At 39.0% G+C, this 11633-nt stretch overlaps 1 long non-coding RNA gene across 11 annotated transcripts in view; it reads right to left on the reverse strand.

The window, feature by feature from the left end:
* Positions 1 to 11393, reverse strand: part of LOC144292894 (uncharacterized) — a 32579-nt gene extending 21186 nt beyond the window's left edge. For 9 of the 11 annotated variants that reach the window (XR_013360289.1, XR_013360280.1, XR_013360285.1 and 6 more), the window contains exons 1-3: positions 11263 to 11393; positions 10795 to 11006; positions 9597 to 9689 (exon numbers count right to left, since the gene is read on the reverse strand). This is a non-coding gene — a long non-coding RNA (uncharacterized LOC144292894). Of the gene's footprint in view, positions 1 to 8398; positions 8521 to 9596; positions 9690 to 10794; positions 11007 to 11262 lie in introns of all 11 variants that reach the window. The other 2 variants (XR_013360290.1, XR_013360288.1) reach the window with 2 other exon arrangements.
* Between the last annotated feature and the right edge of the window lie 240 nt (positions 11394 to 11633).

Consider the following 11633-nt stretch of genomic DNA (forward strand, 5'->3'; position numbering starts at 1 on the left):
AAGTTATATACATTAAATTTTTTTATTTCTTTATAATAGAGTTATTTCCAATTTGAGCAGTCTGTAAACTCTCATTTTTATGTCAAATATAACAATTAAATATGGAAGGAATAACAACACAATTATGGGGTATTAAATAAACTATCAGATTTTCTTCTGTCATCCAAGTATCATCTTAATATTTAATGAAGAGAAAATCAATGTACAAATGTACATTGTACAATGTATAAATTTTAAAAGCAGCATTAAATCTAAATATCTAGTCTAAGTGACTACTATGTAGTCAAAAGTAGATCATGACCTACCAGTAAATATTAAGGTCTAAAAGCTTATTTGTCTATGACAGTGACTACCCTTTGCTGCTTGCTCTTTTCTTGGTTTTCTAGTACCCCTAACTGGAATGGGATGCACACGTGATCATAGTATGTATTTGTCTTGTAGGTCATAATTTATTTATTTATTTATATTTTTTTGGAGAGAGAGAGAGCAAGTGAGAGTGAGAGTACATGCTTGTAGGGGCAGGAAGTAGAGGAACAGAGAGAGCGGGAGAGAGAGAATCTTAAGCAGAGTCCATGGCCAGCTGGAGCCTGATACAGGGCTCAGTCTCATGACCTGACCTGAAATCAGGAGTTGGATGCTTAACCAACTGAGCCACCCAGGTGCCCCTTTTGATCATGATTTTTGTGTTGAACCCACACTTTCTCAAAAAGAAATTAGTTGATCTTTAATTTAGTTGAATTTCTTTTTATAGGTGATCAGTTGGGGCCGATTAGCTAAGAAAAAAGTAAGGATGAAGGGTATCATTAATAAGTTACTCTCTGCCTCTTGGAATCCTTTGAATGCTTGATTAATCAGCCCCCTGATTTTTTTCTTTTGCACACACACAAAAAAAGACTAGAGTTTCTGGATATGAAAATATAGTCTATTAGTGGATATCTCAAAATCTCTCCTCTCCCAAACTCTGTTCCCATTTCAAATCTGGTTGATCACTACTTTCTTAACACATTTTATAAGGGTTTTAGCATAATCTTAATCATTATTGCTATCTTTCACAAGCATTAAACACCCTCAATTAGAAAGGCTGGTTAGGAAAATGAATGTAGAGAGTCAGAGGTCTGTGTCTGAAAAGCTCATGATTTACAAAGCAACAATTTTTCTATGGCAAATGTTACAAGTACCAAACAAAAATTAATCATTTATGCCTGATTCCTGATTAAAATTCACCACAGCCATTCCTAAATTTAGATTGAGTTCCTTAATTGTCATTTGAACATGTAAATTGATAATAACAGACTTAAATTGTATGTTTGGGTACTTCAATGGCAATACAGAATAACTACAATTTGGATACCTAATAGAACACCATCTTACAAATATAAAATTTTATTGGAAATAAAATTCTTAAGGACGAATTGCCTAAAGAACCTGCAACCCCTATGTTTCTCTTGATCATTTAAAATATACTCCTCTATGAATCGAAAGCAGTGCGAGTTACCTACTGGTTACAAAGTTTATACACTGACCACTCTATGGAACCGCAGTTACTGAGGTAGGTTGGAATTCACTCCTTTGACTTGTGTTGAGGTCTTCCTGGATGAGGATTTATATTATGAAACACCTCTCTAAAACTGTACTGACACATTTTGTTACACAGAATCCTCCTTGTGAGGATTCTCAGAATAAGTTAATTTTTATTATCAGTGTTAGGAATTACTGAGCTTTTTCTGAATAATTGATTTATCTCACAGTTTCTATGAATTGTATAAGTCAGCAAATCCCAAATTAAGACAAGAATCACTGAGGAAAACTTTCAAAATACTGAATCTGGTCTTTCCCCAGATAGACGAACTCACAGTATGGAGGTATAGCTCTCAGAATTCATGTTTTTTTACGAAGCTCCCCAGGTGGTTGTCTATGAAAAGACATTGGAGTAACTGATCAACTTGCCCATTTCTCACTGCCAGCTAGAAAAATTAAGAGGTAAAATTGTAGTCTACCCTATACGAGGAGTCCATATGAGTTCATGTTCAGATCATCTTCTTAAAATATACCTACTTGAAAATAAGTATCCTTACTTTGATTTCTGTCTTAATTTTCACATTAATTTCTACTTTATACTCTGTGTCATGTTTGACAAATCATTGCTTACCACTTTTTTCTTTTTAATTAGCTAAAATTGTATCCCACAGTACACGCAGATTTTAAGTGTCTTAAGAAATACTGATAAATTACACATGGTTCATAATCCAAATCAAGATAGAGTAATTCCCCAAACTTGCCTAATGCCCCTTTCTAGTCATTTCTATTCCATCTTCCCTCTAATGATAGCAATGAATCATCTAAGTCACTAAAATTGATTTAACCTGTTCTGGAACTTCTACTATGTGGAATAATAGAGTATGTACTCTATTGTATTTGGTCTCTTTCACTAAAGAAATATTTTTAAGTATCATCCATGTTGCCATATTTATCAGTGTTCACTGCTTTTTATAGTCAAATAGTAGTCTATTTTCCAGGATGCCCTAAATTTTATTTATTCTTTTATCTGTTGATGGACATTTAGGTTCTTTCCAGTTTGGGCGGTTATGAGTAAACATTCCTGTACAAGTCTTTTCGGGACATGGGTTTTGTTTTATCGTGGGGAAAATCCTAGGCATGGAATTGTTGGGTCACAGAATTGTCACATTTTAGAAACTGCTTTTCCAAAGTGGTAATATTATTTTATACTCTCACGAATGAAGTATGAAAATTCCATCTGCTTATTAGCCTGCCAACATTTGAAATTTGTAATTTTTAAAAATTTAATTATTATTATTATTTGTAAGTAGGCTCCACACCTAGAGTGGATCCCAACATGGGGCTTGACCTCCCAACTCTGAGATCAAGACCTGAACTAAGATCAAGAATCAGACACTTGGGATCCCTGGGTGGCGCAGCGGTTTGGCGCCTGCCTTTGGCCCAGGGCGCGATCCTGGAGACCCGGGATTGAGTCCCACGTTGGGCTCCCGGTGCATGGAGCCTGCTTCTCCCTCTGCCTGTGTCTCTGCCTCTCTCTCTCTCTGTATGACTATCATAAATAAATTTTTAAAAATTAAAAAAAAAAAGAATCAGACACTTAATCAACCGAGCAACCCAGGTGCCCTGAAATTTGTCTTTTAAAAATTATATGTAACAGTATCTCATGGTTTACATTTGCATTTTCCTTATATTTAAGGATGTTGAGTACATTTTAGTGCACTTGATCGTTTGTATATATTTCTCAGTAAAGTGTCTTTTCAAATACTTGTTTATATTTATTGTTTGACTTTATATTACTGAATTACAGGAGTGTATTTCCTGTAAAATATTCTGAATGCAAATCTTTTTTTTCAGGTCTGTATCTCACAAATAATTTCTTCTAGTCTTTTGGCTTGATTTTTCCTTTTTCAATAATGTCATTCAAAGGGCCAAAGTTATTAATTTTAATAAAGTCAATTTATCATTTTTTCCTTTTATTCTTTGCCTTTTGGGTCCTGTAAAAGAAATCTTTGTCTCCTCTCTCTTTACAAAGATATTCCCCTCTATTTTATTCCAGAAGTTTTATGATGTTAATTTTTACATTTAGGTCTATGATCTGTCTTGAATTAATTTTTGCATGTGTGAGATAAGACTTCATTTTCATTTTGATCTATACAAATATCAAATTGTTCCAACACCATTGTTGAAAAGATGATTTCTTGCTCATTAACTTACCTTGGTGCTTTTGTTGAACAACCACCAAAAACATATATTTGGGTCTAGTTATGGTCTGCCAATTTTCTGTTTCACAGATCTCATTATCCTTATGACATTTACATAACATTTTGGTAACTATCTGTACAGTGAAGATTAAAATCAGAAAGAATAAGTAAAATCAGGCAGTATGAATGTAATGATCATTTCAAAATTATTTTTGCTAAGTCCTTGGCATTTCCATATAAATTTTAGGATTAGATAATCAAATCTTCCATATAAACTCCTAAGATATTAATACTTTGTTGAACCTAAAGGCAAACTGGGAAGAATTGATATGTTAATAATACTGACTTTATATCCATGAACATGACCTATTTCTCCCTTTATTTGCATCAGATGTTCTATATCTATTGAGTTGATTATATGGCATCTCTTCTTTAATTTGTTAGTATGATAAATCATCATTATTCATTTTTAAATGTTGAACCAAATATTTTTCTTTTGTATTAAAATAATTGCCATATAACATTATTTTAGTTTTAGGTGCACAACATAATGATTCATTATTTGTATATATTGCAAAATGATGACCACAATAAACTTGAATTCTTGAAGCAAACCCAGTTTCTGATGACTTTTTGTCATTTGGTATTTTCTGGAATCACATTGTTCATCTTCTGTTGAAGATTTTTCAGCATGTTCGTGAGTAATATTTGTAATTTTCCTTTCTTTCTAATATTCTTACTGGGTTTTGCTATGAGGTCTATGCTCTGTTTCCCTTTACTCCCACCTATCTGGTCAGTACTCAGGGGAGATAAAAAGCTGATCATCTTACTCTTCTAACTTGGCAGGGTGTCTCAGTTGCTAGGGTAATGTAAAAAAATTACCACAAACTTGAACTTGGTGGGTTAAAATAACAGAAATTTATTCTGTCACAGTTTTCCAGGCCAGAACTCTAAATCAAGGTGTCAGCAGGCCTGAGCTCGCTCCCAAGGCTGAGTCTTGAGTCTCCTCCTTGAGTCTCCCAGGTTCTGGTGGATCCCATGTTCCTTGACCTCTGTCTACATAACTCCATTCTCTGTCTCCATCTTCCCATGTCTCTCACTTCTGTGCCTGCCTGTGTCTTCTATCTCTTAAAAGGAATTGAATTTAGGATCCATCCAGATAATCAAGTATGATCTCATCTCAAGAACCTTAATGTAATTACATGTGAAAAAACTTTTTCCAATACTATCACAGGTTCCAGGGTTAAGATATGGACTTTTTGGGAGAACCACCATGGAATCCACCATACAGGGATTGAATCTTGATTGTGTTAAAAAAAAAAAAAAAAGAACTCTATATGTATGTTTAATTTTAAGCCTAAGAACTAAAGAATTTATATATTTTTCTTTAGTGGAAGAAATGTTGTTAATACAGAGCATCTCAGGTGGGAATAAAGTCCCTTGATGCTTCAATTTGCGTCCTCTGAGAAGAGGAAGCCAAAAGAATTAGATGAATTAGATCTATAAGAGACTTATTGGGAAAATGCCTATAAAATAAAAGGGAAGTCAGAAAAGCTGAGGAGAACTCTGACCCCTGTGAAGAAAAGTGCAAGGAAGCAGGGTTGGATATACAGAGTCTCAGATTCCAAATATTCCCAAGAATGTATCACCCAGATTGATAGAGGTGCTTTGAGCCAAAATTACCCATCAAAGAAATTCTGTATCCTACAGGAATGGGTATCTCTTTGTCACTGGCTGAGACCAGCCCATTGGAAGTGAGATGATAGGAAAACAAAGTGGTAGAAAATTCAGACAGGAGAGGTAGCTTTCTCTTTCTAGCTTTCTAACCCAGCATTAGTAATCTGGATAATGCCAAATCCATCATTAATAACCATTTTAATAATGGATTCAAAAATGTAGATATGTGTGTTTATCTTAACAAACAAGCAGAATTTGAGAAATGGCTATTTATAAATATATTTTTAGAGAGCATTTGATATGTGCCATGCACCTCGGAAAGTGCTTTGTAAAATAAATTTTCAGGGCTGCTACACTCAACATGTGGGAAGTTAAGTTTAACTGGTTTGGGGGCACCAGTGAAGAAAATTATCTTTAAATAATGATTTCTGCCCATCCACTCCCAAGTGCTCTCCCCACGCTCTGATGGTTTTAAGGAATTTTAACTTTGTACACAGAATTTATTTTTTCCAAGGAAAGAAGCTGGCTCTTCTCAAGACTAATTTGGACCATTTATTTATAATCTAATTTAATCTAATTTTAGAATCTATCTATAAACTATTACAACAGTCTTTTTGTTTAAGATTTTTATTTATTTATTTATTCATGAGAGACACAGAGAGAGAGAGGCAGAGACACAGGCAGAGGGAAAACAGGCTCCATGCAGGGAGCCCGACGCGGGACTCGATCCCGGGTCTCCAGGATCACGCCCTGGGCTGAAGGTGGCGTTAAACCGCTGAGCCACCCGAGCTGCCCTACAACAGTCTTTTTAAAAACAGAATCTGAAAAAATAAAAAATAATAATAATAAAAAAAATAAAGACAGAATCTGGTCAATCATTAACTAAACAGATGTTTAACCTCTCCTAGATTTCTTTTTTTATATTTTTTTTTATATAGATTTCTTATTTCTTTTTTTTTTTAATACAGATTTGGGCATTTGGAAATTGAGGGTTAAAATATTATAACATCCCATCTTACTTCCGTTTGTCCTCATTACAGCCTTTTCCAAACCAAAATAAAGAGGTCTGATTTGCTAGGAAAACTTGTGAAACTATATAATTTCTTGTAGCTGTGCTGCTGCTGCCACCACCATTCCCTGGGGCCCCACCACGCTCCACCTGCTGCATCCACCTCTCCGGGTTGTGCCTCCAGAGGCCAGCGAGAGTAGTGCAATGAGTCAGGATGACCTTTAACCTCAGGGGACCACCATCTACTTTCTTCCTTAAGCCTAGTGGCCACCTGAGGCAGGAGCTAAATGCTGTAGGCCTCACCCCGAGGTTAGAGAGCCCCGGTGAGGGAGTCCCTTTTTCTGCATGCTGTGTAATTTCAGAATCCCTGCTCTGTGTCTCTCTGAGATGGAACAGATGTGGGGAAGGTGGTTTGAGGTTCAAGTGATTGTCACAAAAAGCTTCTTTTTTCCTTTTTCTGCCTGTTTACTGTGAAATATATTCCATATCACTCCTTTCTATGTCTAAACCGGGGGAGATTGCCTTGAAATTTGCAAGAATAAAGTCTAGAAGCATCTGGAGGTTTCTGAACCTAAAAGCACTATTTAAGGTTCCTGGGCTTCAGACAGTTGCTCTTCCAGGTGAGAGGTAGCTTTCTCTTTCTAGCTTTCTAACCCAGCATTAGTAATCTGAATAATGCCACATCCATCATTAATAACCATTTTAATAATGGATTCAAAAGTGTAAATATGTGTGTTTATCTTAACAAACTAGCAGAATTTGAGAAATGGCTATTTATAAATATTTTTTTAGAAAGCATTTGATATGTGCCATGCACCTCAGAAAGTGCTTTGTAAAATAAATGAGATAGAGTTCTTGTCCCTGGATGCTACAGCCAGTTCTGGGGGTAGACCAGTAATCAACGCTTGCAATACATGCACGTGTCCACAGAACATTATTTAGGATGTGCCACTAATGTTGATTCTGTCTTGGAAATTGAAGACATGATAGCTGAATAATAACTTGATGATTATTGTAAGTGTACTAGGAACATCTGAAGAAAAAAATCTACAGAAGTAAAAGAATAAAAAATGGAAGATTTATATTCTTTAAAAACTTTTTAATAGTTTAGTGTGGCTAGAATGCAATATGCACGTATGTAAAAACTAGAGTTGAGATGGAAAAAGTCAGCAGGGGCCAGGAGGCAAAGGCCTCTATTTCATAGTTAGTAGGTGCTGCTGGAGGTTTCAAAACAAAGGCAGGACCTGATGATAGGAAAGAATCCATTTAAAAAAAAATAACAACAACAAAAAACAAGATTCTAAGAATTTTAAGGACATTTCCTGGGAAAAGTCCTGGGAAAGAGAGAAGATAATACAATTGGCAGCTAGGGCTCTAAGAAAACTCACTATTAGAGAAAGCCCATCCGAGCCAGTTCCCGTGGGCATTTGTAGGCAGGCTTGTTCCCAGCACATGTCTAGGTGGAATGAAATGTATTTTGGCTTTTCCAGTAGTGGACAAACAGGATCGCAGGGAATGAGGTATCATCTGTAAAACCCCACATGTCACACAGCCAGAGCCCGAGGGAGGAGGGGGAGAGGGAAAAGATTCATACAGGTTCTGATTCTTCAAAATTCTCTTTTCCATTTAAAAAAGATTCATATGGCTCAATGATCTCTCACCTGTAGTAAACATAGACCCTCATAATGTCCACATTGATAAGAGTCACTTGTTGGAATCTTTTTAAAAGGTCTTCATCTCTCAACAGTGGCTTCCAAGCATTTTCTCAACATCGCCTCTCCCAGCACACCTGCTCAGAAGCATTCACTTGATTTACAAGTCTTACAAGCTGCCTTTGATTGTTATTATTGTCAGTGTAAAGGAAATATGCACCCTCTCTCCAAGGACCCAACACACTTGGCCTTGACAAATTGTGATCACATGTTATATTTATAGCAGATAGCTTTTTCTGACAAGTATTTAAAAATAATTTTGCACTTCACTTAAAACTCACAGTCATGCTGACAAGTTGTTCATCCTGAGAAGGTAAAACATCTCTTTCTCTCTCTCACTCCATTGACTTCTTGATTTAATCTGCACTCATCACATGGGGAAAGCAAATAGCAGGGTGAGCACCTGTTGGGGGAGTTGTTTCTAGCACAGACAGCAGATTTGATACTGATCTGGTCTCCTCACAGCCAGGGAAGCTCTTTGTTCCCTGGATCACCAACCCTCTCGAGGTATTTTATGGAACTTAGATCTCTTTTGTGGATTTTACCTCTGCTGCCTTTTCACACTCAGAAAGCTTATGATTCCTGACTACAGCAGAGGAGAAAGCAAACATTTGAATAGGACATAGAAATGTTGTTCTAATTTACAATTGTGGTGAGGTGGATGTGGGGAGGATCACCCAGATGGAACACATGTGTGAGCAAACGCTTGAAGAAGCTGCAACGTGCTTCTAAGTGTCGTTGAACTGTCTGGATCACGTGTGACAGGCTAAAGATTAGTGTGGCATGGATTGGAATTTTTGAGTAGTGTGGACTTTAATGTATGTTAAGAACAAAAAATCCAAAATGGTAGAAAGAATGGTATTTGGCTTTCTTTCATTTTCATATTACTTCCAGAAAAAAGGAGACAGGTAATTTTGTCACCCTTAAGACTTTATGTTGTGAAATGTTATTAGTGAAAATGTGTACAATTTTCACCTTTTTACACACTTGCAAAGCATTTGAGAAACCATCTCATCCAACACCATCATTTAGTGTCGCACATTTTTACTGGAAAAAGTGCTAAGCACAATGGAAATAATGTTGGTTTATCTGTCGGTACAAAAGAATGAAGAAATATTTTAATGGACTTTTATAATACTTTTTTTATGATACACTATGAAAGATATTTAAATTCTCTTCTCTATGACCCAAGGCATCATAGTGTGAAATGGACAATTACTGTGTAGTGCCTGAGAATTATTTTTTCCTAAGTAAAAAAAAAAAAAAAAGCAAAAAGATCTAAAATACAGTCATGTTGCCTGTAACAATGAAATACTAAATTATTGTTGCTGGGTGATTTATTAAGAATTTAATGAAGAAAGATAATGGAGAGATTGCTGTGAGCTCTGCTTTCACTACTGGAAACCCCTCAGGCAGTAATGCCGTTTCCTCCCTCGGCCCCCACTTTCTACTCCCAAAAGACAGCTTGAGGATTCTTACCTCAGGGAATCGTTTTTGATGCTTCTCAGGCTTGAGTCTGTCCCTCTGGACCATTCACTTCCACATCTTTCAGAGAGCCAGCAAGCTCTGAGACTGTGAAGAAATTTGGGGAAGAAATTAGAGTGACCTCTGAGTGTTCCTCAAGGACTAAGAAGTATATAGCTTTGTAGGGTCTGGGAGCGGGGACAGAAAAGTGTGGACACCACCACTTAGCATCAGGTTGCTGGAGAAATAAGAGGATCTCACACAAGTGCAGGGCAAAAAACCCCCAAAGACTTCCCAAGCCTAGACTATGGGCCTCAAGCCTGAGGAGGAGAGGAGGGTAGAGTCAGGGTGTTGAGCTGCTTTATTGTCTATCAGTCTCACACAAAATTGTAAAGTTCCAGACAGTGAATTTTGTATCCCCTTGGCCACAGTCAAGGATTATTGGCTGGATAATCCTTGGATTAATTGGTTGGATATTTTCCCCAGCAATCCAGATGACTTTTCAACATAAAACACACAGAATTATGGGGGAGCAAAAAAAAAAAAAAAAAAAAAAAAAGGTACTCTTATGTCCACATCAGGAATTTCACATTTCTCATATTGTCTTTGATATTCCAAGATCTTCATAGTAAGTATTTATCAGGATTATTCTGGGTTACACTTGTTCCCAGATAAATAGTAAAGCAAATGTTTTTAAAACAAACAAACAATTATTTGAGAGAGAGAGAGATAGAGTGCGAGCATGAGCAGTGGGCAGGGGCAGAGGGAGAGGGAGAAGCAGACTCCCCGCCTAGCCGGGAGGAGACTCAGGACAGGATCCCAGGACCCAGAGATCATGACCTGACTTAACTGAGTCACCCAGGCACCCCTGTTTTTAAAACTTCTTGAATTCACAAATAACTCAGTAGCTTTGTAAAGGTCCAAAAAATAAAAACTAAGAAATAACACAGATGTAGTCCGTGCAGAAGGCAATGAACCTCCACCTGCTGGATGCAGAGTCCAGTTTCTGGAGGAGCGGAGCAGGTCATGAGGCTACGTGGCTCACTAGTTGAAGCCCCAAGCAAGACACATCTCCTGTACTTAAAGAGAAATGAGTCGAACCACTTCAATCGCAAGGTAAATGGTAAAAGATAAAAGAATTCACTTTTGCATCATGTGGCCAATGAAACCTGTAGAGCAGTGCTTCTCAGACGTCAACGTGTGTGTGACTCACCTGGGGTTTGTTTTGCTTTTAAAGCAACGATTCTGACTCAGTAGTTCTGGGGTCTAAGGTTCTGCATTTCTAGCAAGTTCCCTGGTGCTGGCTTAGGGAGTAGCAGGAGTCTGGATGACAGTACTTGGGTTGTATGTGACCTTGGACCCAGCCGGCCGTGGTCATTTTAACAGATTTCAAACGTAACGAGGCCGGCGAGCGGTGTTTTGCTTCTGAAAACAAATGATCTGGTAAATTCATGATCTGCCTTAAAATTGTTCCCTTAGATGATGGGGAAAGGGAGGCGCCTGGGTGGCCCAGCGGGTGAGTGTCCGACCCTCGGGGTCCGCGCGGTCGGGGAGCCTGCTGGGAGTCTCTCCTCCGGCCGCACTCGGGCTCCCCCCGCCCTCGGGTCCGCCTCTCCCTCTCAATAAATACGTAGATAAATAAGGAAATAGCTTAAAAACAAGAAAATGGGCAATGGAATACCCGCAGGGAACGCCTGGTCCTGCTCTAGGCCCGGTGCTGCTGTCCCGCTCCGCACGCATCACTCGGCGCCAGCGACCAGCCGGAGGGCGGGGGAGGAGAGGCCGGCGGCCTTGCGCTGCGGGGGTGCGGGGCGGGGCCGCGGGGGTGCGGGGCGGGGCCACCTGGAGCTGCTGCGGGGCGCGGCCGCCGGGGGGTGCGGGGCGGGGCCGCCTGGAGCTGCTACGGGGCGCGGCCGCCGGGGGGTGCGGGGCGGGGCCGCGGGGGGGTGCGGGGCGCGGCTGCCTGGAGCTGCTGCCGGGCGCGGCCGCCGGGGGGGTGCGCGGCGGGGCCGCGGGGGGTGCGGGGCGCGGCCGCCTGGAGCTGCTGCGGGG

The sequence above is a fragment of the Canis aureus genome, chromosome 21 (genome assembly GCF_053574225.1).
Source record: "Canis aureus isolate CA01 chromosome 21, VMU_Caureus_v.1.0, whole genome shotgun sequence".
Taxonomy (NCBI): domain Eukaryota; kingdom Metazoa; phylum Chordata; class Mammalia; order Carnivora; family Canidae; genus Canis; species Canis aureus.